We start from the raw sequence: 24034 nt of genomic DNA on the forward strand, positions 1-24034 counted from the left end.
AAGTTATCGCCGTACACGTACCTTTCTCTTCGTGTACGATTTATCGGGATACTGTGCTTTACGCTCGTGACACTTCCTAGGTTTGTTTACCATTCTGCCCGTATCGGGTTTATATCAAAACGGGAGCTAGATAAAAGAGATAAGAGGTAGGCTTCTATTTTACAGAGGGACTCCTTCGTAATGTGCAATTGAATCGATGAGTTGGAAAATGGTAAAAATCCAAAATTCACATTTGGGGATATTTCCCAAGGTGTAGTTCTAGGCAAGTTACATCTGTATCGCTGATTATGAAAGTGGTGTAAGTCAGAAAGCTAAAGAAGCTGAATTAATTTTACCAAATAAGTGATAAATTCAATTTTTTACATTTTTTACTTACAATTAGACCAAATTCATAATTGTGGAATCATATATGGACACCAGAACCAGGATGTACTAAGTCCACCTGTTTCCTGTATGACTTAATACACTTTGGTTCCCGAGTCCAGATATAATTTTGGAATTATTTGAAAATGATTAATTTTGGACTTGTACTGTTTTTTATCTCATCAACTCAATTATACACGTGCCTTTATTACAAACTTTTTAACAATCTTTGAAAATGACTGGCCACGTAATGCTAGCCATGAATGTCTTTGGAGAAGGGTTATTTAGCGAATCGTATTCGCAATCGATTGTTGATCTGAAATGGAGCCAAGGCTCTGGATTAAAACTCGTTAGGGTACGAGATCTCAAACGGAGAAAAAAGAAGCTCAGTTCGAGCTGAATCGTGGATCTTCGATGAATAATGAGGCAGACATGCTGATTGTGAGAGACAGATATTACGTTTGAATCAGCTTGTCTGATTTCCGTTGAGTACGAAATCGCGATACGATATCTGAAGTGCATCGCGATTCGATCAAGTTCCGGAACGAGTTCGAGTGCGCGGGCGCAGAAGCGAACGCGTGGTTCCCGCGAAACAGTTCCTTAATTAATATTCCTGGTCCCAGAAGATAAAGAGATTATGTGGGAAGGAAATTTATGAGTGTAAACTATTATCTCGAAAGTGTGCTGACGCTTCAAAAGCGGAAAAAGTTGTATATAAATATTTTAGATACTTTACTTTGCGGTGCAGTAGCAATGCAATTATGCAAGTACTACCTAAGTGATTGCATAAGTTTTAGGATTTGTTAATAAATCTTATTCGCGAACGAAACTATTAATTATTATTTCATAAAAATTTATATACTGGACGTAGATATCTATCTAGATTTGTTTTTTTTTATGGTGTAGATAGATATTCACGGGAAATTTAGAATTTGTTGTTTGATTTTAGTTGGTATTTGTCTACAAATATACAATAATATGTATTTATATTCATACGTCTGTATAAAAAATAAGTACACTAACATACACCTGTACTGATAGCTGTATGTACCTACTTGAGTTAACAAAAAATTGGTTAACAGTTACTTAAATGTTAAATATTAAATATTATTCAGATGTTTATATGTGTGATTTTAAAGCAGAATCTGGTCGTATTATTTTACACTAGAAAAAACGTTATGCCTTATATGAACCTGTGTTTACGGATGCTTTGTTAACAAATTACAGGAAATTGATGCATTTCCGGTCCAAAATTTCACATTTTTTAACATTTTTCGCTCCATGCAACCAGTCTTTATGCACTATATTAATTTAAGAAGGTTATGGTTAAAAAAGTAATAAAAGTGGGAAAGTAGATTTTTTTATTAAAAATGTAAAATATTTTCTGAATATTTTTATTACGAAAAATTCAGACACAAGAGTCCTACATTTGAATTTACCTTCGATGCCAGCAGCCAACGAACAATTTCATATTACTCCAAAATGCCCCAAATTTTCCAAAGAAAACAAATTTTTACTTCATAAGCAATTTTCACCCACACGTCTTAAACTCTAATCCCTCTCGAATTATAGAAAAAGTATAACTTCTCGTCGCCTCCCCTGCACGCGTGCAGCTAGAGTTCATCGCTCACGTCGCTCACGTAGAGCTATAAAACGATAGAGACGAACAATTTACACTACTCTCGTTGCTCGACACGCAAGGGAGCTCTCTCGGCGTTGCGTTTGGAATACATAAAAAAAGGCGCGTTATTCGTGCCACGATTCGACGACAACGAGGTCTACGAGCCATAAGGGGAAATGTCGCGAGGAAATATAAAATTTTCAATATAGCTCACGCATCGGGGACCGACCGACGCTCGGGGGCCACATATAAGGAAGGAAAGAAGCGCGTCGGGGATCGTTCCTAGGAAACCGAGAGATCTACTCGAGTCTCGGTCATTTTTGCGGTACTATATGCGACCAGCGTCCAGCATTCTCGTCTCATGGCTTTCCTCCGCCATCGTCCTGCCTTAGTTTCTCCTCCACTTTATCTTTTTCTCGCGTTTCCGTTTCTGTCGACGTCGGCGAGCAGCCTCTGCTCCCGCGACGGTCCGTCAGTCGCGTGACCGGTCGACGACGGACGCCGAGCGAAGAGGATGACTCCCGCGGACGGGAAAGAACTCCTCCGACTCGGAACTCGCGATCTTTCTTTCCACGATGTCCATTTATAGTTATTGGCGCCTTGTATGGCTCTCGTTATGTCGATCGTCGTGCGAATCACGGAGATACGCTTTATACGCCAAACCGCAGCGTTGGCTCCTTCCGTGCTACCTCGTCGCGGGGCTGGCGAGCTGCTCGCTCGGGGAATGACGTGAGGTGATTTCGAAGATTGAGATAGAGTTGGGAACTACTGTTTGACAGTTTGAACGCTGAGGGAGTCGTACCATGAGAGTGGATGTAGGATGAATATGAGAGCAGTGGTTTGGTATTGCATGCTTGCTGGGATTTTCTTTGGAGCTTGGAAATAGTTGAGGTAAATGAGTTTTATGGTAATACAGTTCGTCGATGTATGAATTGATCTTGGAAATATATTCCTCGTTATGTTTTTGTGTCAGTGATCCAAGAGCATGCAGAGGGAATAAATACTCCAATACTAATTTACACTGTAATGAATTAGCTTCCTTAGAGAGGAGTTCGTTAAGGTAGCGTAGAATGAATTCATTTTCTCAATTATGCTTATTTAATGTAAATGGAGTGTGTTGGGTATTTAATGAGCTTTAGACTGTTTGTATTTTTCAAGTGAACAGGGAGATTTGTACCATCTACTTTGGAAAGGATAAATTAATAATGTTTTTTTGGTGATAAATGGGAAAAGATTGTGAATTTAATGGAACGTTTGATAAACCAGCTTTGTTGCGTATTGGGTACAAGACCAGATAGGAATATTATCTAAATAATGACAGTCAGCTTATTAAGCGTGATGGAGTTTAATATTGAGACACGTTGTAACTACTCTAAACGGTTATGAGCTTGCAGAGTAATTTAAAGTGGTCTAGGAAACCTAATTTTCCATAGTTAGGAATTCCAATTTAGACGCTTATTCATTTAAGAGATGATTCTGAATTAAGTTGAATTGCAGAGATTCTGGTTTTGGAATTACACGAGTTGTGTAACTTTAAGCGCACGTTCTTAATCCTCTTATACATAGTATCGCTAAATAATAAACATGAATATGCAACATGTAGAGCCTTCTCATTCATTTTGCTTTTGCACAGAATTCGGTTTCGTTAATCCAGACTGTTTGTCCTATTTGCAAATTATTCCAAGATAATTTTGTAGTACCTGAATCTTTATCATTTTAATATGGAGAAGGTATAAAAGTAAACTTTTATCTTGTAAAAAAGATATAATTAGAAACTGATTAATTACTTAATTACAATTTCCTTTGCTAAGGTAATTTTAATGCTTACTGTTATAATAAAATTACTTCGTAATTGTAATACTTACGAAAATTACTCAACTAAAAAACTGGAAAAAATAGTTTTTATTGTGTTCATTTTAAGTAAGAATCAAAATTATGATATTTTGTGTTTATATTGACTTATCTGTTTCAATTTTCGTGTCTTTTAAAGAGAAAACTTGTATTATACTCAATACAGAGGAACTTTGACGTAATTTCAAAAGATACTAAATAATAATTTATCATTGACAGAGTTAGTCAATAATGGAAAGAATCCATATATCTACAAACAAATTTACATTTCTATTTAAAACTACTGTCAAGCTCTGAAATGCATATGTATCCATCGTATGCACTTGCAAGAAAGTTATTATCCTTGAATAGTAGTCTTCAGTAAACCATTCACGTGTTTTTTCCTGCACACTTTTTCTGATTGCAACCGAAACATAAATATAGGATATGATCCATTCCATAAATATCAGATACAACTCACATAACATTTTTTTTCAAACCGTGAATACGACCAATCGCAGTCAGATGGAAGCAATAAAATAAATGCAGCGTTTCGAAACGCTGTTACTCGCTTCATTTCCACGCGTAACGTAATTTTCAATGAATCATTTGAAGCGATAGAAGGATACTCATTCCTCGGATGATATGCAGATTCGATAAGGGAATCGCCAAACACCCACCACTTTCCTGGGAACAGCGTAGTCCTTGAGCAATCTTATCGCTATCTTGCGTATATTTATAAAGTAGCTCAAAGAAATCAGGAAAAGGTTGTTGTGACAATCGTTGTTAAGAAATATCGTGAACGACTCCGTGTACGTGGGAAAATGACTAATTATATAGTTCTCGTGTTTGATGTTTCGTCATTGACAGCTGTCCATTCGTAATCAAAATTCCACTAGGCGCCTTTAACCGGAAGACAACGACAGGTAGCAGTCGAGCTTTCTATCTCGCTTGGATTCATCGGAAGTGCGTCACTTACTGCCAATCTGAGGTTACACGCGAAGCCTTGCGTATATTCTTGTTAAAAACCAATGCATTGGAAATGGACATTAGCACCAAAGCTGTCTAGATAATATAGATAAGATTTAAATGCTATTTAAGTATTTGGTTGTGAGCAATATTCATGAAATACCATAGTATATGTATGTTTAAACAGTATTATAATAGAATTACATGTAGAGTATTTTGACAATTATCATTATTTAAATATGTAGCAAAAAGTTTCTTTTGTCTTATCTATGCTTTAGATTTTTCAGTATTTATTGAAACATGTAATTATGTCAAGAAATAATTTTTCAATATTAAAGTCCCTATACGTGTCGTATTTTTTACAGGGACTGTCTTTCTTTTTAAAAACAATTATAAGTACGTAGTTAGACACATTTGTTAAAGGAATTTTATATGATTCATATCGTAACTCTCAACGTTCTTAACGATGCTATGAAAACAAACTACAATTTTTCTTCTAATTATAAATATCACAAAGCAGATAACACTTCTTCCTGAGTTGTAGATAATCACATTTATAAATAAAATTGATAGGTACATGGCGTCAAGTGTTATCTCTAATGCGAATTACTTTTTCGACTAATACTACCTTAAACACTACACGCATTAAAAACTGTTAACTCGTTAATTTAGTTATCACTCATAATTCATTATTCTATAGTAATATTATTATTAATATCGTTCAACAGCCAATACGCACACATTTCCAATTAAATTTCTCTGGCTTAATTTCATGAAAAATATGCATCATAAAATATCATTGTTCGAATTTGCATCGAGGATCGCTTCTTGAGGATCCTTCTTAAATCAACGTCGTCTCGCGAGAAAAATACTGTCGCGCGTAGCTTCACGTGTAAAGTGGAACGAAAACTCAGATCCTCTGACAACCTTCGTAAATCTCATTGTTACGACTTCCGCGATAGTTGAAACTGCTTTACAATGTGCATCAGCAGGTGGTAGTAGGACCGCACTGAGTCACTGAACTGTAAAAATTTATGGAAGCGATTATCGGATTTGGTGACGTGACGTGACGGATGTTTACGTCGTAACAGGAATTGCGTGACACGTTGTAAAACTCCAAAGTTTTAAATCATATCGCTTCGAAGAGAACAGGGGAAATAATCGAACTGAGAGTTCAGCTCTTAAAAACAATTTTCGTTGGAATTTTTCTAACAATTGTATTCGTTGTTTCATTACTTTAATATTTGTATTAGTTAAACAATTACTATTTAACTAAGGAACAGTACTATTTATAATTTTTTGTGGATGCTAGGTAATTTATTTCTTTACGTTAAAGCAACAAAAAAAGTCATTACTTCTCAAGAGAAGTACTGGAATATTAACCGAGGTTTGTTTTAATACTTTTGGCCTTGATTTTTTCAAAATAATGTCATTTCCATAAATACTAATCAAATATTGTCACATTTAGACGATGAAGTAAATTGTCCTTGAATTGTCTCACGAACAAAGATAATAAAAATATTTATAATTGATATTGTTAAAAAGTGCAAATTGAAGTTACTTTTACAATAGTCTCTATGCAAGGATAATAGATTTAACTGGTTACAAACTCTTTACAAACTTCTCTACACAAACCCAAACAGTTCACAAATAATTTGGTTTATTACTATTCAAATTACTTATGTTGTTTTTTTTAAATAATATAATTGCTAATTTCAAGCTATGCTCGCAAATATTGAAAATCCTGAGTCATTTTTTAATAAATAATATATTTTATAACTTGTTCTGCATTCTGTACTAGTATTACAAAAAATAAAGTAGAAGTCTCGATAAAATAAATCCAAAATAAATTTTAACCTTAACAGATTAAATTAAACAAACGTGTCTAAATAACAATATTAACAACGTCATTTTTAGTCCATCAAACAGTTAGTAAATCTTGTTAGCGAAATGGTACCCTTTATTCCGCGTCCAATTCGTTCAGTAGAAAGTTCGAGGACTCGATACGAACTCCATAAGGGTGTTGAACAAGACGTCCCAGAAGTTCACCTATCGTCGAGTTTGAAATACTTTTTCCCCAGTGAAGTGTTGTATCGAAGACTGTCTTGGGTGGGTTCCTCTTTTCTACGAAAATACGAACGACTTTGAGATTTACGACATCGGCTGACCCCACGGTTTTACGACAGAAAGTTAGGGGGCCGAATAAGCGATCCTCGTCCTTAAGGACACCGCACCACTCCCCCGTGGAAAGTACTTTTACTATTCTTCTGAGAGCATTGCTCTCTTCACCTCAACACTCGGATTTCTCATCGTGTTGCTCGTAAATCGAGAACCGTTCTCTGACGCGGAAACTTTTCTGAAATATTGCTGGGAACGACGATGATGGTGTCTTCGTGGTTCACAGCTTTAGGTGTAGACTCTGGCTGTGGCGTTATTCGTTCCTTCTACGCTGAACGAAGCAATCAAAGTCTAGCTACTAGAGTTATTTGGTGACACAATGCTTGTGTTAATGTTTTGATACTTAAAATTACTCTTATGTATACAATTTTATTATGTTTAAGTTTAATTATGATGTATCTACTAGACTTTGTTTGGAAAGATTATTTGAGATCCATTACACTTGTTAGTGACCATTGTCGGGAATTCTTCTTATATTATTGAAGGAAATGAATTTGTTTACAATCTGTCCTTTCAATTTTAACAGTGCTGACTTTGATAATTGTGTTTTCTTTAAATAGCTTTTAAGGTGTATTAAAATTTACGATTAGACTTATCACTAGACTGCTGATTTTTATATATTTATGAAAATTTGAAATGTGTAAAATGTTAGAGAATATATTATATAAGATTAAAAAACGTAGCAGATATGATGGAGTGCAAATTATAGTATTCGAGAGGTGAAACAAATTTTTATTTAGATTCCATTTATTTAATTGTGTTTATGAAAATATAAAATTGCATAAAAATCCATAGTCTAGTTATCACATAGAGAAACACTTTTTTCCAAACAGAGGGATTAACTGAACTTAGAAAATAATAGAACTCTATTGATCTGAAGCAAGTATATTCTCTATTGCAATAATTATACAGATAGTTAATTTGACTGATGTTACAATTACATATACCATCACCCAGCAGTAATAATAATAATTAAATAATAATTTGAACAGTAAATCTGCAGATACACTGAAGTAATTTTTATTCGAATAAATTAAATTATTATAAACGAAATTACATAATGCAATATTTTATTTCAGTAATGACAGCTCGTTTCTTCGACTTTTATTTACAAAACGAAATTTTACTCAATGTTTAATTTTTCACCTTTTTTCACTCCAGTTACATGAACATTTATGCAGTATAAATTCAGACACTAGTAATCAGCTCATTTCGTTTCACTAAAATATCTTAAGACATGAGTAGACAAACTTGTGTGTATACTTGAACCCAGTGAACCTGAGCTCTGATTATTTAAAAAAAAAGCTGTAGGCAGTGGGGAGAATCAGTAACCCCCATTATCTGAACTGTCTCGTCCCCCAACGTGCTCGAATAAATACAGTTCTACGCTAATTCAATGACAAGGGAGGTATTGAGATAGAATTATAATTTCAATCTTCCAGTCTGTGCACGTTATTAATGACCGTATAATCCAATGTTGCTTCGTTAGAAGAAGAAAAAGCTGTGATAAGTTCTAAACCAAAAGGAAGCAGCATTTGCTGCCGCCAATACATGGTAGTGGGATGTGTTCTTGTTTTCTTTGAATAATATTCGCAATTAAACCGATCTCGTACATCCTGTTTAATATAGTCTCAAAACTGTAGGGTTGATACCAGCCTAGGCGTACCTACCTCTATCGCGATAGAACAGAAAATCTGTTATCTCGGTTCCATTAATTACAAGAAGAGTTTCTAGATGAGCGATAAGCGGCAACGCTGCCCTACCACTGAATACATTGCTGGCCTAGATACAGCCACGCTCCTCGGTTTATTAGCAATTCTAGCATATGACGGCATTTTTCTTGCGATATTCCTGCGTCGCGAGAACGTCCAACGCGCGTATTCGCAATTAGTCCTCGACAGAGACCCATCTCGCTGTTGTATGCGCGAAGTTTCCGGTATGTCTGGTCAGGATTCCTCGCCTCCTCTTCCGAGAAAAAGATAACCCAGAAAAACAACGTTCAGGGTGACTTATCTTGAAATTATAGCACCATTGCAGTAATTGCGAACATAAATTTGAATGGCGCAAAGTTTTGGAAAGTTCACTTCTTTCTGTCGCAACCTTTGAAAGCTTTAAAGGCACTTTATATTTTTTATGTTTTCTGGAGGGATCTAGAAATTGGAGCATCGTTGCAACAAGTGTGATTTTTGTGGGCTTGCTATAGGACTTATTTGTTGGACGATACTATGACTTCGTTTGATTGGTTAGGCACGTTATCTTTCGTTACAGGCGCATCGATGTTTATATCGTACTTTGTAACTCTTTAGAGCGAACTAGTTTTGCCTTTGTGGATTCACACTCACAGGTTCTGGAAAATAGAAGTGATAAGCTTCGAAACATTATAGATTGAGCAATCTTCTTTTATGCAGGTATATTGCTAGCTTAAGAAATGTATATATGTAGTGATTGAAGTAGTCAAGTAAATATTTAATGATAATTGAGAAAGGAAGAAATTGCAACGTGTTATGTGAAATTGAGATTGAAGTAGAAATTATGATTTGAGAGTTTGGGTTTGTGATGCTGTGGTATTGCAATTTCGTAGCTTTAGAAAGATTATTAATTGCTACAAAACTATTAGATTAAACCAGTTTTCATTGAATTCTACTGTTCTTATTTGTAGAAAATAGATCCTTAAATGATTTCTGAAAGCATTTAATAATTGACGAATATATAATCTAGAATCTACCTAACACTTGTAACCCTTCATTATTTTCTGTTTCATTCTCCTACATATTTGGTATCCAAACAGCTGTATATACATTTAAAATTCAAATTATTTTTCATAAAAATGAATCTTGGTTGCGTATTTTAAAGTAAGACCTTAGGAAAAATAAATATTCATGAGTTGCGACTCTCACCTTATTTATCACATTCTCGAACATAGCTTCAAGCAATTCCTATTTATATAAATAACTACGATACTTTTCGTATGTATAGTGGATAATATCGAATAAACTAATAATGATATTTACACCTTAATTGGTATGGCGGGATCATAGCATTTATACTACTTCACTTTTAATATTAATTGTGCAAAATATCAGTGAATTAAGTAATTCTTTCATGAATTATACTACACTACATTAATAATTTCTGATCATGAAATAGCAAGAATATGTCATGTTATATTATAATACTGGTACCCTACCACTTACAGATTAAAACGTTACTGAAAACTATTTCAGTTCACTTGTATCATAAAACAACTTTACAATCAATCGACTATTTTCTTTACTTCCTGTTAAACATTTTTACACCAAACATTGCACAAGAAATTAAGAAACTTACAAACAGCTTAATAGAATTCAACATTCCTGCAGGTAGAAAAATAAGCTGGCACTATTTATTATCAATTTTCAATCCAGGAAATCGAATCGTAATAGGTAGTCGTGAGTTAGCAAAAGAACGGCATTTTCTTCATCTTAAATCATTCGTATTATCTGAATGAATGTCGTCAGTTTACAACTACAAATGTGTATAAGTTCCATCTTCTCACTCTCGACCGCTGGCGGCTCGTAGGTAAGCCTAGTTACGTGTCCTGCATTTTTTCTTAACTGCGTTTTTGCGTACGTAATTATGTGACGCATACATTTGCAGTCATTAACCACGCCCCGTTACGCGATGCTGCAAGAGGCGGCGAAGATGCCTCGGAACATCTGTTCCTTCGTTCCCTAGTTTCTTCTTTTATTACGCTACTTGCCCAGCAGGCGTGTTCTTTGTTGTAATTAAAATTTCATATGGAACGCGTTCGTGACTCAATCGCTTTTTTAACGCGCGTAGTTCGAAGACGATTTTCGAAGTGTCCCATCGAAGAGAACAATTAATATTTATTACCACTATTGCATCTTATTAAAAATCATTGGTCTTCATTAAAAATTAATGGACGTCGCCCATCCTAGCCAGACGGCCGCGGATTTTTACGTACGTGTAACGTCATCGTGCTGAAATAAATTAAGCGCTTCTCGTCTGGAACAAATATCATCAAGCAGCTTGTGCTTTATGAAACTTAATTTCTGCTCGAGCGTAGCTTGCTTTACGACCTCATTTTACGACTCCCTTTATTTACATTCGGTGCAATCTTGCTACTATGACGTCGCGTGTTTTCTTTACCCACTTCGTTTGTTTAAGACTACTTTTCTGCAGTATTTTACGAGTTCCCAGTACTTTGCTGGCTCCTTCATCGGTTTCTCGTGGTATACTAGTCTAATAATCGTGAGTTTTTGCGCGAGAGAGCAATTTGTCCTATAAAGAAGATATAATATAAGTAGAATACTTGGGGAAAGATTATTGTTAGGTGAAATCAGTGACTCAATATCATCAACTTGAAGATATCGTTTGTTGTCACAAGTTTATGCAATGTGATTAGTGAGATTAACTGGATGAATCTTGCAATCCCAGGTATTTTTAAGAACATTGATAAGTACAGCAAAAGGAATGTAATTGAAATTGATGCAACTATGTATCAAGGTTTGCAATAATACTTTTTCATTAATTTATATGCCAACCCATAGTATAATATTGGTTCCAGAAAATTGACTATGTATTTAGTAAATTACAAGTACATCAGAATACTTGAAAATACAATTGCGTTATTGAGGGTAGTAAAAATGAATTCAACAACTTCAAAGATAGTTTTCATTTTATTCTCAAATTTGTTGAGTTCGCCCTTCCTATCCTTCACGCCCCAATTTTAGGAACTTTAAAGGTGTAACCTAAATCTAACCCAAACCTAGCTCAAAAGTACTTCAAAACTTAAAAGAATACTTTATTATATAATATTGACAGTACTTTCATAGATATCTCAGAAACTAGTCACAAGGCCAAGTGACAGTTATATGTATATGACAAAATTCCCGAGGACGTCGACATTAACTAAATATTTCAAGATCGTCGAAACCGGTAAGGAGGACCGTTTTGTAAATAATTACCTAAATGAATTTTATCTTGAAAGAATTTCCACTTATCTCTCACCATCGTCAACACATTCATCGAAAAAGGAAATGTAAAAAGGAAAGGAAATGTATATGCACATGCACGAATTCTCCACGCAAGCGTTAACATTTTCTTCTGGCACCCTGTACCGCAGCGGCAACCAATCATTTTTGCCTCACCTGTACACGCACAGTTTACTTTGGATCATTGAGAAGGATGCAGCCTCTCATAGAAAACCGAGAAGCATCGGTGCGCGTCATCCTCAATCCGTCCATCATTCGTCCAATAACCTCGAAAATATTCTTATTTATGAAACGAGCCGTCGATCGTGTTATTTCAAGCTGGAGAACCTGGAGAAGTCCTACCAAACCGTACTCACGGTGCATCCCAAGCGGCGCCACGCGTAACGAGCGTTTCTATACGCTTTATTGATATTCCATTGACAACCCATTGGCACCCAGGGGCGTATAGCAGCCCGCCAAGCTAGCACGACTTCATGAACATGCCTCGGAGGACAGCGTGCACGGACCGCGTGGGAGTTCCGTTAATCCAAAGGAACCGAGCGAGCCTCCATTGGCGCAGGAAGTCATAAACTCTAATTGTTACCATTGTTCTTTATCCACCGGATGATTGCTAATCGTTTTCTGGGTTTCTGAAGACCACACCTTTCAGGGAAGTTGCTGACTTGCAGATTTCTGGCGATGATCAGCCTCTCGAGGGTTCCCATGTATCGTAGTCTTTGGAAGTTAAAGGATTTTAATGACACTCAGTCGCTATAATTGGTATCTCTAAGTGATTAGCATTTATTGGAATAGTTCTCGACATCTTCATCGATAACAATGTACCTGCACTGTGAATTAGTTGTTTTCTGAAATACTTGTAATTCAGTTAACGCGAAATTTGAGCAAGTTATGCCACAAAAATTAGAGAGTAATGGACATTTCTATGGTTCATTGTAAAATTGTTCATTCTTCAATAGACATTAACTCCAACTGAATAATAAAATCTGGTAATAATGCATATTATGTAATGGCTACCCTTTAGTAGCTTTTGTGTCATGTTTGATGGATTATGTTACTTTGACAAAATACAGTAGATCAACGTAATCCAGCGTTGAAGCCCCTTACTCGACTATTTCCCCTTTCAACTGCTCCCTGGATTCTCTAGTTCATACATATGTAACATATATGTATAATATGTGCATATGCCGTGCGTAGTGGTTGAGTTTTCTTGGCAATAGAGACGTTAACCTGTTGTAGCAGTCTTTTTAGCATGGTGTGCTTCCTCGACAACTCCAACAAGAGATTTGTGTATTTATGTTATTTCTATAACGTGATATAGTTAATAATAATAGTAATAATAATAATAATAATAATAATATCATAATAATAATATAATTATTATTATATATTATTATAATTATAATAATAATATTATTAACAATGGTACTGATTGTTGAAGCAAAATATGTGCAAATATTATGCCACTAGTGCTAAGATTTGCAGTCTAGAAAAACACTGAATAGAATTTTATAACAGTAATAATGTTCAAATATTGGGTACTAGAACTAGAACACAATACTGTGTTCACTTTATGTCAATAGAAAATATCATACTCAAAGGCAAATACTTACAAAGTTTATGCAATAATAATTGAACTTAAACTTAGATCGTAAAACAACGTTTATTTTTGTTATCATGTAATAAATACAGATGGTGGTTACATAATTTATACGTTTTAAAAACTACGATTAGGTAAACACACACTTAAAGGACATTCTAGATTTCGAAAAAACAAAATGCCACAGCTCCGATTGAGGTAAAATACACTCAAACTTTTAGGCCTAAAAAAATACTAAGAGATGTAAAATTAAAGAACAATACAAATTTTCGTGAAATTCTTTCTTTCACAAAACTACACATACTAGATAATTATTTGAGCACTCGGCAGATATCATCCAGGAAATCCATTCAGTCCATTACTGCTTGGCAAACAGAAAACTAGAGGCTAAGAGGAATTATCGAAGAGAAGCAATAAAACTAAAACAAAAAGCAGCTCTACGCCAATGGCCCGAAGGGTCTGGCCCGGATCCTCCAGGTTCTTCTGACAAGAATGTACTACTCCAGCTTTTATCGATGTTTTTCTTTCGCCAGGCTAGCCTGGATCTCTTCTTTTCCTCCTGGTCGCCTACCTTCCAGCAACTCCACCTCGTTCCTTTCGTTTCCTACCGAATCGTCGGTGAATTAGCTGATGGTGGTTGTCGAAACTGGCCAGAACTGTACCCTCGCCATCGTGCTCCTTTTATATCTCTGTAAAATGCATCTTCCGCCATCGCGGCAGCGAGCAATTACGTGAAACTCTGAGGAAGAATTCTTTCGTTTTTCACGTGGCTGTGATGCGCGGCGGTGCTCCGTTAAGTCGCAGAAGCAGTGAAGAAGCTCGAGCACGTTCTACGAACGCGATCAGAGATGAACGCGGATGGGATGTTTAATCGGTGTTAAGACCTTGTCGAGCATTTTTCAAATTTTTCTTCTGTTCGGGAGCTCTTCTTAAACGCGTGTAGATCTGTATCTTGAGTACACTAGGAAATCATTGATAGCTAAATGAGGCTGTTACTCTCTGAGATGTGGAGAATGATGAGGACCGAAGTATTGATCGTTGAGTTTGCAAAAAGTGGTTTTACATAATTATTATCGTAATTGTAGCAGAGTTTAAATGCTCTTACTATAGAAGATCCATCAATTTCTTAACTTAGATTTTTCGATATTTAAATTCTTTAACTTATAGCTATAATAAAAATGAATTTAAAAACTGTATTGTAGCAAAAATATTATAATATAATATTAAGATGTAAAAAACTGCCGTGAAAAATGATCCATTCTCTTAAAGAATGACAAGAAGTCGAGCATAAATTGAAGATTTTGCACATCCTGTACCTTACGTGTATGAATGTTTGGACTAAATTGTGATTCATTATTTTTCATATTTTTTTGTTACATGACACGTAGGTACACGTATAGTTTATCTATACGTATAGTTATTGTTTCTCCAATTGTTTGAAACGAATAGTGATAGCGTTTTTAGAATTTTTGAATTTCTGAACGCAATTAATTTATTAGACAGTTTAAACAGAATCTATTCGGTTTAAACAAGGCAACAGTTTACTTAATCGAAGTCTTTGGTTAAATTCAATAAATTCATAAAATGCACAAAAATCAAAACTATAAATGACTATGTATCTAAGTAAAATTCTTTCGTAATGAAGGATAACAGAAAGAAGTGCTAAACTTTAATATAAAACTATCCCTAGCTTCCCTAGTTTATCATTACATTAAAGTGTTTAAACTTCAAAACGTACCTGCACGTATTCATATAGTACTTACTTCTACAAATCATCCAACATGATCACCTCTCAATTTATCTTTCAACGACGTTAAAAAAGGTACACCTAGTCGCTGGGAACTCTAACCCTTAGGAGTAGTTTCAGCAAGTTTATCATCACTCGCCATTTGCAAGAGAAAAAATTTCAGAGCTCCAACGTACGCGTATTGTCCTTACTTGTGCACGAGGTGCGCAATAAATCGCTGTTAAAAGAACCTATATTCTAAGGACAGGGCAGACCTTAGCATCAAACAAACGATGATAAACGAGGAGTCGCGATTCGTGACGTGTCGTGAAGCGTTCGATCAACTCCAGGCTGCCTTGGGTAGACGCGAATAGGTGGAGAACAGTGGAGGGAATTTACTTTTGCAATAAGGTGGGAAACGTAGATAAATCGTAGCTGAATCGTTGCGATTGACTCTTGACGCTCGAGGATCACTCCCGAATGACAGAAACATTGAACCTTTGCAATATCGATATTCAGTTCTGTGAATTATGAATGCATCATAAATGCAATTGCAGCCGAAGAGGTCTATAAAAATGTGCGTTCAATACTGCTTTGATCGTAATGCGAATTTATAGTATCGAAAAAACAGGCACATGAAACGTGCGACGCAATAAAAAGTAATGGGTTGATAAATGCTATAATAAATTTTTGGTGTGAAATCGACGATATGTTAAGTGTTCATAAATATACGCTTGAATGCTTTCCAATCTTTGGTCATTCTGTATTTTAGAACGGTTTTGACAATTTTGCAACGATCGTATGATGAAACAGATATTGTTTATGTGGAATAACGAATTCGATAATCTTTCAAACACAGTTTTCAAATTAGATATCTAGTTTTTTTACATAGCAGAAGGTACTAATAGAAATTAGTTGATTTGTTTGAAATTATTTAATTAAGGAATCTGAATTAATGTTAAAATAATAATTTATTTTTCAAATAATCTCAATAAATCTCATATACTTAAGTATACTCTATTTCTAAAATCATTTTTGAAAAATATATTAGTAAAAAAAGATTTTTCATTTCCCCTTACTTATAAGAACTTTATTGCTGTACCTTATTTACAATCTAGAGCGGATGAGCGTTAATTGACGTTAGAATAAATGAATGGACCCTTTAATGACTCACTAATTAATTCATCGCGTATGATAAATTAACTGACCTGTTTACAAACACTTATGTAGATATAAGTTCATTAATTCTGGCATAAAGAAAGTTTGGATAATGTTTATTCAAGGAAATTTCAAATTATATGCTTCGATAAAATTAAGTACACGTTTTTAGGATTTTAATTAAAAAGTATTTGCGTATTTAAGAAAAACTTGTTCGACTGAAAAAATATAGGTACAATTATTTTATCATGCTACTATTTGTGATTACTTTAGTTAGTGCATCTAAGAATTATGTGCACAAAAAAATATAAACATTGGAAAAAATTTAGCTTCTTAACTCACCATGCATTCCATACCTACTAACTTCACTTATAGAACAAAAATATTCAAACATTTCATTTGCAAATATAACTTTTTATTTAAATCTTAAATATCTGTAAGATTTTAGTTCTACGCTTTTATTTCATTTCTTTTAGGATTTACGATTTTATTTAAATAGCTGATACGAAATAAGAAAGTTACATAATCCAGTCTTATTTTTGACAGCATTTATTACTTTCTTTATTTAAACTTTGTGTAGAGTTTTTTATTAAAACTATTCTTCAATTTCTAACATACACGTTGATGTAGTACTTTTTTACCTTTTTAGAGAATATTTTATCATGTCATTTTAGTTTTTGAAGATGCTGCAGTTATTATAATTTCTCTCTTACTGCTCCATCATGTCCACCAGTTTCTTCATTCCACAGAGACAGTTCTAAAACTAAGTCCAAACTAACAATAGAATCAGCCTCATGTCTCATCGTTTTCCATTACACCGTTTCAAACTTCTTGAATACCAAGACTAATAATAATACCTAAACATCTTCGCGTAATACCTAAACACCTTCAAGTAATACCAAGACTAATAATAATACCTAAACATCTTCACGTAATACCTATACTTCGTTCACTGGGAGAACGCAGTTGTCGGTTGACGAGTTTTCATACCCTTTGCGCAGTTCACGCCTACGCTCATTAGTTATTGGCTCTGTCACTCCCGAGCACATCCCTACCCATGAACCCCTTGTTGGGCCCTTGAAGGTCCTACCATTTCTAAAGAAAGTCACTTCTTCAAGTGTTAGCGCATAAACGGTGTGAAAGAAATTTTGAGCAAGCAAACGATATTCTTTTAGATTTTAGTTTTCTCCGAAAGTATTAATGCGGCTCTGTTAGCAAATAAAAATCTTCTTGAATATCGTCTCTGTCGACCGAAAACGTACTGGTACTAGTCAGAATTCTTACTGCGTTGCAATACCATAAACGACCCTAGATTTCCCGTGTCATAAACTACCTGGTCGCATCGAACATTTTGTAGGAAATCCAGGAAACAGTTCTACCGTTACTGTTTCTTTATAATCAAATAAGCTGTGGATTCTTATACATTGATATCTCAATAAATATTGTTTCTTAATAGATAGAAACATTTGTTTCATTTGGACACTAGGTATACAGAGTAGAAAGAAGCAAGGCGTGTCCTTTTAGGCTCTTGAATCCTTCACCAATCTCAGTGGAAAAGTCAGTCGGGGCAATGGAAGCCATCTGCGTGAAACGACTGCGTTCTCTCAGTGAACGCAGTATAAACACCTTCAAGTAATAGTATTTAAGTGCTACATGTAATGTCATAGTCAATACATTTAGTGCATCCTTCAAATCAAAAACACAAATTCAATTTTCCCGCGTCTGCATTCCTCTAAAATCCATTTCCTGCATTCTTCAATCCTCCTTTTGGGTGCAAAGAAAAGGATCGCTTCGTACGAAAAAGCACCTTTCCTCCGGACCGTAAAGTCAAAAGGATGATAAACGAGCTGGTCGTGATTCAAGCCTGGCTCACAGCGAGAAGAAGCGTCCAATTCCGGCGCTCCCTCATCGGGATTCAAATAGGTGGACCGTCGGCGTTGTCAACGTCGTCGACGACGACGGCGACGGCAGCGGTAACAATAAGTGTGACAATAATAATAATTCATCGTCCCCCGTCGTCCGTGGGTTTAATTCGTCAAGTTGCGCGTGCACACGCTAGGAACGGGCAAAGGCTCCGAGGAGACGCGGAGAAGAAGACCCCTGGGCTTGATTGAAGCCAACTAGCCGGCCAATCCCGTACTCTGCCTTATTAAAACTCGTGCCGTTGTTTTGCCTTTTGTCTCTCCTTTTAATGCCCAGCATTAACCAGCCGCCTCGAATCCTGGCGGACGAGCACCCGTCCGTCTTTGTAACCATTTCTTTCGACCCCCCTTCGACGCTGTTCTCGCTGCCTCTTACCTTTTTGCCCCCGCGCGCGACAGAGGAAAGAACTTTACGCGGCCAGGGGACTCACGGTAGCCGTTCAGTTATGCAAATTTTCTACATTTCGCTACCGTCCGTGCCGAGAACACTGTGCACGCTGTGCACATATTCGATCAGCAGATTCGAGAGGTCTTTTAAGGGAGAGGGTCGAAGGTTTTAGAAGTAGGGCAGAATCTCGATTAACCGAACTTCGAGTATTCGGAATTTTTGTTATTTTGGGGTGTTGAGTCTAATAAGAGTAAGAGGACAGTTCAACATTGGTTAAAACTTAGAGACGAAAGTAATAGTAGTTTGCTAAGGAAGATAAAAGATGAAATTCAAACTTTGAGTTTTATATTCTGAGTTTTGAATTTTATAAATTCAAACTTTGAGTTTGAATTTTATAATATCAACAATTTTTGTACGAGCAAAGTGTTCAGGTTCAGAGTACCAAAATGAAGATTCGGAAAACGTATACGTCACGTTATTAATTTGCATAAAATAAATCAAATAAGTGCCTTTATATGGCAGAGGTAATATAATTTGTTTACAATATTGCAAGTAAAGTAAGAAAGTAAATAATATAAATTTCTTCGAAAAATGTATTCCTTTTTAATTTACATATCGAATTTTTAAATCCATTTTTCAATCTCTAATATTATATCATTCATTTCTATTACCTATCTTTTTATTTATTTTCATAGCAGTCTAGCCAAGAAAACTGAATATCTTCTATTTTATTTAAACTCAATTATAAAGAATAATAAAAAAGATTAATTTGCAAAGCCAATTTCTTATTCTTTTAGAAATAAACTTCTACCTATCATAATGAACACGAATAAATTTACCACACTGTGACAGAAAGTGGTATTAGAATTGATAAAAAATACAAGTTTAAACTGCCATTTGTATGCAAGATGCGATAATTTCGTTATGGGAACTCGTTTGTTGTTCTTCAAAAATATCGTCTTAAGAATATTAATACCATCTGTAGTCTATATGAGGCACAATAAGGACAATCGTGACACTGTCGAATCTGCATAATAATAGGTTCAAATTATGCAAATAGGCGTGTTATCCAATGCATTGGAAGTATGCAGAAAGAATAAATATCAGCTTGGTTCTTTGTAAATATTTTCTGAGTTACATATTTTTTTCTCGTCGATGACGCGTTGAAGTGCACGTACCAGCGATCTGATAGACCTTGTAAAATTCCACTGATTTTATTGCGCAGAGATTCATACTGGTGACTCGAGTAAAATAGTTCAAATTTCAAGAGTCCTAATATATATAAAAATTAATAGAATTTTCTTCAAATATTTGCTAAAATAAAGAAAATAGAGACTATAAAATTAAGTAATATTTGCTTTATAGTAATACACACTACTTTTTAAAAACAATTTCTAACTTTGAGTTTGTTATCAGCTAAACGAATGAAAATATTCTAAAAATACTCAAGCTGGAAGAGTGCCTTACATAAAAATGGAATATTTGACACAGACCTACTAAAAATTGAATATTCAACATACATATTTCATATAAAATTATTTCAAGTTGCAAATATGCTCAACGGAGACAATACATCTCCATTTCCTTCCTTTTCATAAAAGATAGTCACACTGAGTTCCTTTTCTCATTCATCAGATAGTCATCATTCGCAATATTGTAATGAAGTCATGAAGCATTACATAAAAGTTTTTTATACAGTTAATAAGAGAATCTTGTCCAATAGAAACAGCAGCAGAACAAATATGAGAGCTTGCGCGTGCTTCCGTTCTTCTAGACTCGAGTATGGCAGCGTTCTTCGGCGAAGAGAGATACACTCGGTTCCACTGCGCACAGTTCTTGTCTGCAGATAGCTATCATCGCAGGAAAAAGTGGTAGACGATGTAGAGTGAACAAGAGAACAAGAGAGAGGAGCTAGAAGGATATAGAAACGAGAGACGATGAGTCTTTGCTCGGATTTCGTTTCAAGTGGATTCCACGCATGTTTTCTACTGCCAATCGATGATCTCTGCTTCGCGATCCTTATTTTAGCGATTCGTCTCTAGAGATTAGCGAAATATCGTTCTCTTTCATAACTGGACAGTTTTTGGTTGCTAGGAGGTTGAACAGAGGCAAAGTTTGAGGAACTGTATCAAGATACACAGTATCTTTTGGATATAGCCTCCTTGTTACATTTACTATACAGTATTTCCTCGATGTAGTCTCGTTGTTACATTTGCTATAAATTGCATTGATTTAGAGTGGACAAATTTTATTTATGGACCTTATAATTTAAAATTTTGTGTAAGACCAAAGTGGGTTCAACAGTGTAAATTTACTACTGGAGCAGTGTTCCTATATCGAGATAACACTGTACAGGGTAGCTTGAATTAGTGAGTAATTTAAACAATTAAGAGTTAAACGGCAAAGTTTCCAATATAAGCAAAATATGATGTAAATCCATAATCAAGATAAATCCATAAATTAATTCTGAAAGAGATACAGGAATTCTACTTCACTTTTTTCTGAATGTCAAACAGCACTTAACTGGCTTGGAAATGGACTGACAGAAAAGACCCAGTTATATAAGTGTATCGATCCTTAAACTTCGATTGTAAAAATTTCTTTTCATGCATATATGCAAAAATTTTTATTTACTTATCTCAATTTAACGATTTTGAAAAAGACAACATACGTCTGAAATAATTGAATGTTAATTAAAACTTTTTTAAAATGTTATTTTTGTCTCACCGAGATAACAAATTTAATTAAAATGAGAAATAAAATATCTATTGCAAAAACGCTGAAACAAATATGTAATTTGGTATAGGTATGTAAATATTAAATTAGTCAAAAAGTAATTTATGAAATTGTGTTGATTGAATAATCGCTGACAGGAACATGCATAGGATATAAATACTCATTTATTATATTACCTAATGTACCTTTTTGCAACTCTTGCAGTTTTATTTCCGCTTTTTAGAGAAAGTGTGATACCTCTTTTCAACAGTACATCAGCGAAATGAGTACGTGTGCTGAGGTCATTAGGGTTTAATTAACGATTGAGCGATTGAGGACAGTCCCTCTAATATGTGTCATCAAGTCGGCTGCTTTGGATGTGGACAGCTTTCTCTAAATAACTATCTATATTTTTTGCTGTGTGTTGATGATAGCTGACATCAAAGATTGCCAATCCTCTGAGCCCTTCGATTGAAGGTACATAGATAAAACTACTGTGGATCTAAATTATTCAAATAATTTGAAACAAATGTAAATTACGTTGAGGTCTTTTGTTTTTTATTTTATAGTATCTTGTTAAATTATACTCATATTTGTACTCACGATTTTTTGGTACATATCTAATCTACTCTCGTCCTTGAAATACCTTTGTAATGCAATAATTCCAATGACGACGCATTCTTGTTAAGATGTAAAGAACTATGTCATAGCTAATTCCGTGTAATTGATTACACAATTAGAATAGACACAAATATTGCATCAGGTGAAGTAGCGTACTTGTGGCCTTAGATTGAACTTGACTGCACGGGGTAAAATTCTATTTAATCTTTTCAAGAATTTTCCAGGAATCTGTAATTATGTAATACTTTATTTTTGTTTCGTGATAACTTGCAAAAATATTCTTAAAACATTTTCCTGAGTAAATTCTGAACGAAAATATTAAAAATTCAAATAAAAAGATTGTTCCGTTTTTGATATAACTTGCTAAATTAAAAAAAAACTAATGAAAATTGTTTTACCCGCAAAAAATTAATATTTTCATTTTCTATCAGTAGTTGTATAGCCAATTCTCAGTTTCTACGCAATATTTAAATTCCTAATTTAATTAAATCTCTAATCTTTTATGCTTAACTATGACATACAGGACAATAGTATTTGTGGCATGACCTAACACAAGAAAAAACAAAATTAGGTATTTTGCTTTTTAACATACTGCACAAAACATAGCTATCATTGCAACGAGATCCGGAACGAGTTGCAACTTTGCATATTTTCAGCTTTACTACCCTGTTATCTCTAAAAGAAGCAGAAGGAACGCGGCCATTACATTCTGCGTTCAACGTCAGCGCTTCTGTCGAAGTTATATCATTCGGTCATAATCTTGAAATCTCCGCGATAAAACAGAGCAGTTCCGGCTTATGCCTGAGAAAAATGAGGAATCAGCCTCTTGTTATCGTCAGTTTTCACACGACGGAAACACACGCGCGCGCAGCATGTGCTCGTCACAAACTACTTCCGGCTCGATGGCTCTAATTGCAATTAACCAAGCGTGTCTCTCGCCTCGCAGACACGTCCATTTACTCGCATTTTCTTCCTCCTTTTTCGTCCATCTACGTCTACGTCTGATAAGATAATTTGTCGTGTGTACACACGTACCTGATATGACGCGTGTGATGGTTTTTATCATTTTTATTTGTGTCTCTTTGCTAACATGAGGAAGTTCGCCAAGGTGGCTGCATCCAGCTACAGGAAATTTATGGCTTAACCCTTTCCCTTACAATTTTCTTTCGTAATATTATCACCTTTACTGCCGATCTGAAACGTGTAACTATCTCAAACTGCCAACATTGAAGCTCCCATTGAGCGAACATAGATGTCTCACGCGATGGTGCGTGATCGGTTACTTGCGAAAAATCCTCATCACGCATTACCGCGTAATCGGCAGCGAAGATATTGTAGAAAGTACACGAGCCAGACTCGTCGAAGTAAGGCAAGGGGTTAAGGAGGGAGAGGAATGTAAAAGGAAATTTTGGTTGTTAAATATAATTTTTGTGATAAAAACGGTTGTAGCTCTGCGATTGAAAATTATTGGGTTAATTGGTGAATGGTACATATTCGGATTTTCTGATGGAAATAACTAGGTATACGTATCTTAGTGATCAAGTAGAGTGGAAGAAAGTAAAATGTTTTAAGGTTGTATGAAATTGTATGACTCATTGCAGCAGCTAAGATTAAAATGGAAAGAAGGAGATCTGATCATCAATAACCACCTTCTTTTCTATTTTTTAAAATTCATTTATTATACAATCTTCAAATACAGTATTTGGCTTGGAAACTCTTCACAAACCAAAAAGTATGATTTTCCTACTCCTGCAGAAACAGTGCAGAGTCAACAGAGAAGCTGTATATAGCATGATAAGTAATAACTCTTGATACTCTGCCATTAAATATTTAATCGAAATCGTAGCTATATCAAGATCCTTCAATCCTAAATGTCGCGACACGCGTTGCACATCATACAACGGTTATACAACTCAATTTATAACGAAGAATATTTGCGCGACCGTCGCGTC

At 35.1% G+C, this 24034-nt stretch overlaps 1 protein-coding gene and 1 long non-coding RNA gene across 5 annotated transcripts in view; both read left to right on the forward strand.

Moving 5' to 3' along the window:
- LOC143178604 (protein sickie-like) overlaps positions 1-24034 on the forward strand; it is a 117051-nt gene that overhangs the window by 40893 nt on the left and 52124 nt on the right. The gene's annotated exons all lie outside the window — the stretch shown is intronic.
- On the forward strand, positions 1842-3579 carry LOC143178126 (uncharacterized). Its single transcript, XR_013001724.1, has 3 exons — positions 1842-2875; positions 2958-3044; positions 3143-3579. It is a non-coding gene; the product is annotated as an uncharacterized LOC143178126 (long non-coding RNA).

This window comes from Calliopsis andreniformis, chromosome 4 (genome assembly GCF_051401765.1).
Source record: "Calliopsis andreniformis isolate RMS-2024a chromosome 4, iyCalAndr_principal, whole genome shotgun sequence".
NCBI classification, from domain to species: Eukaryota; Metazoa; Arthropoda; class Insecta; order Hymenoptera; family Andrenidae; genus Calliopsis; species Calliopsis andreniformis.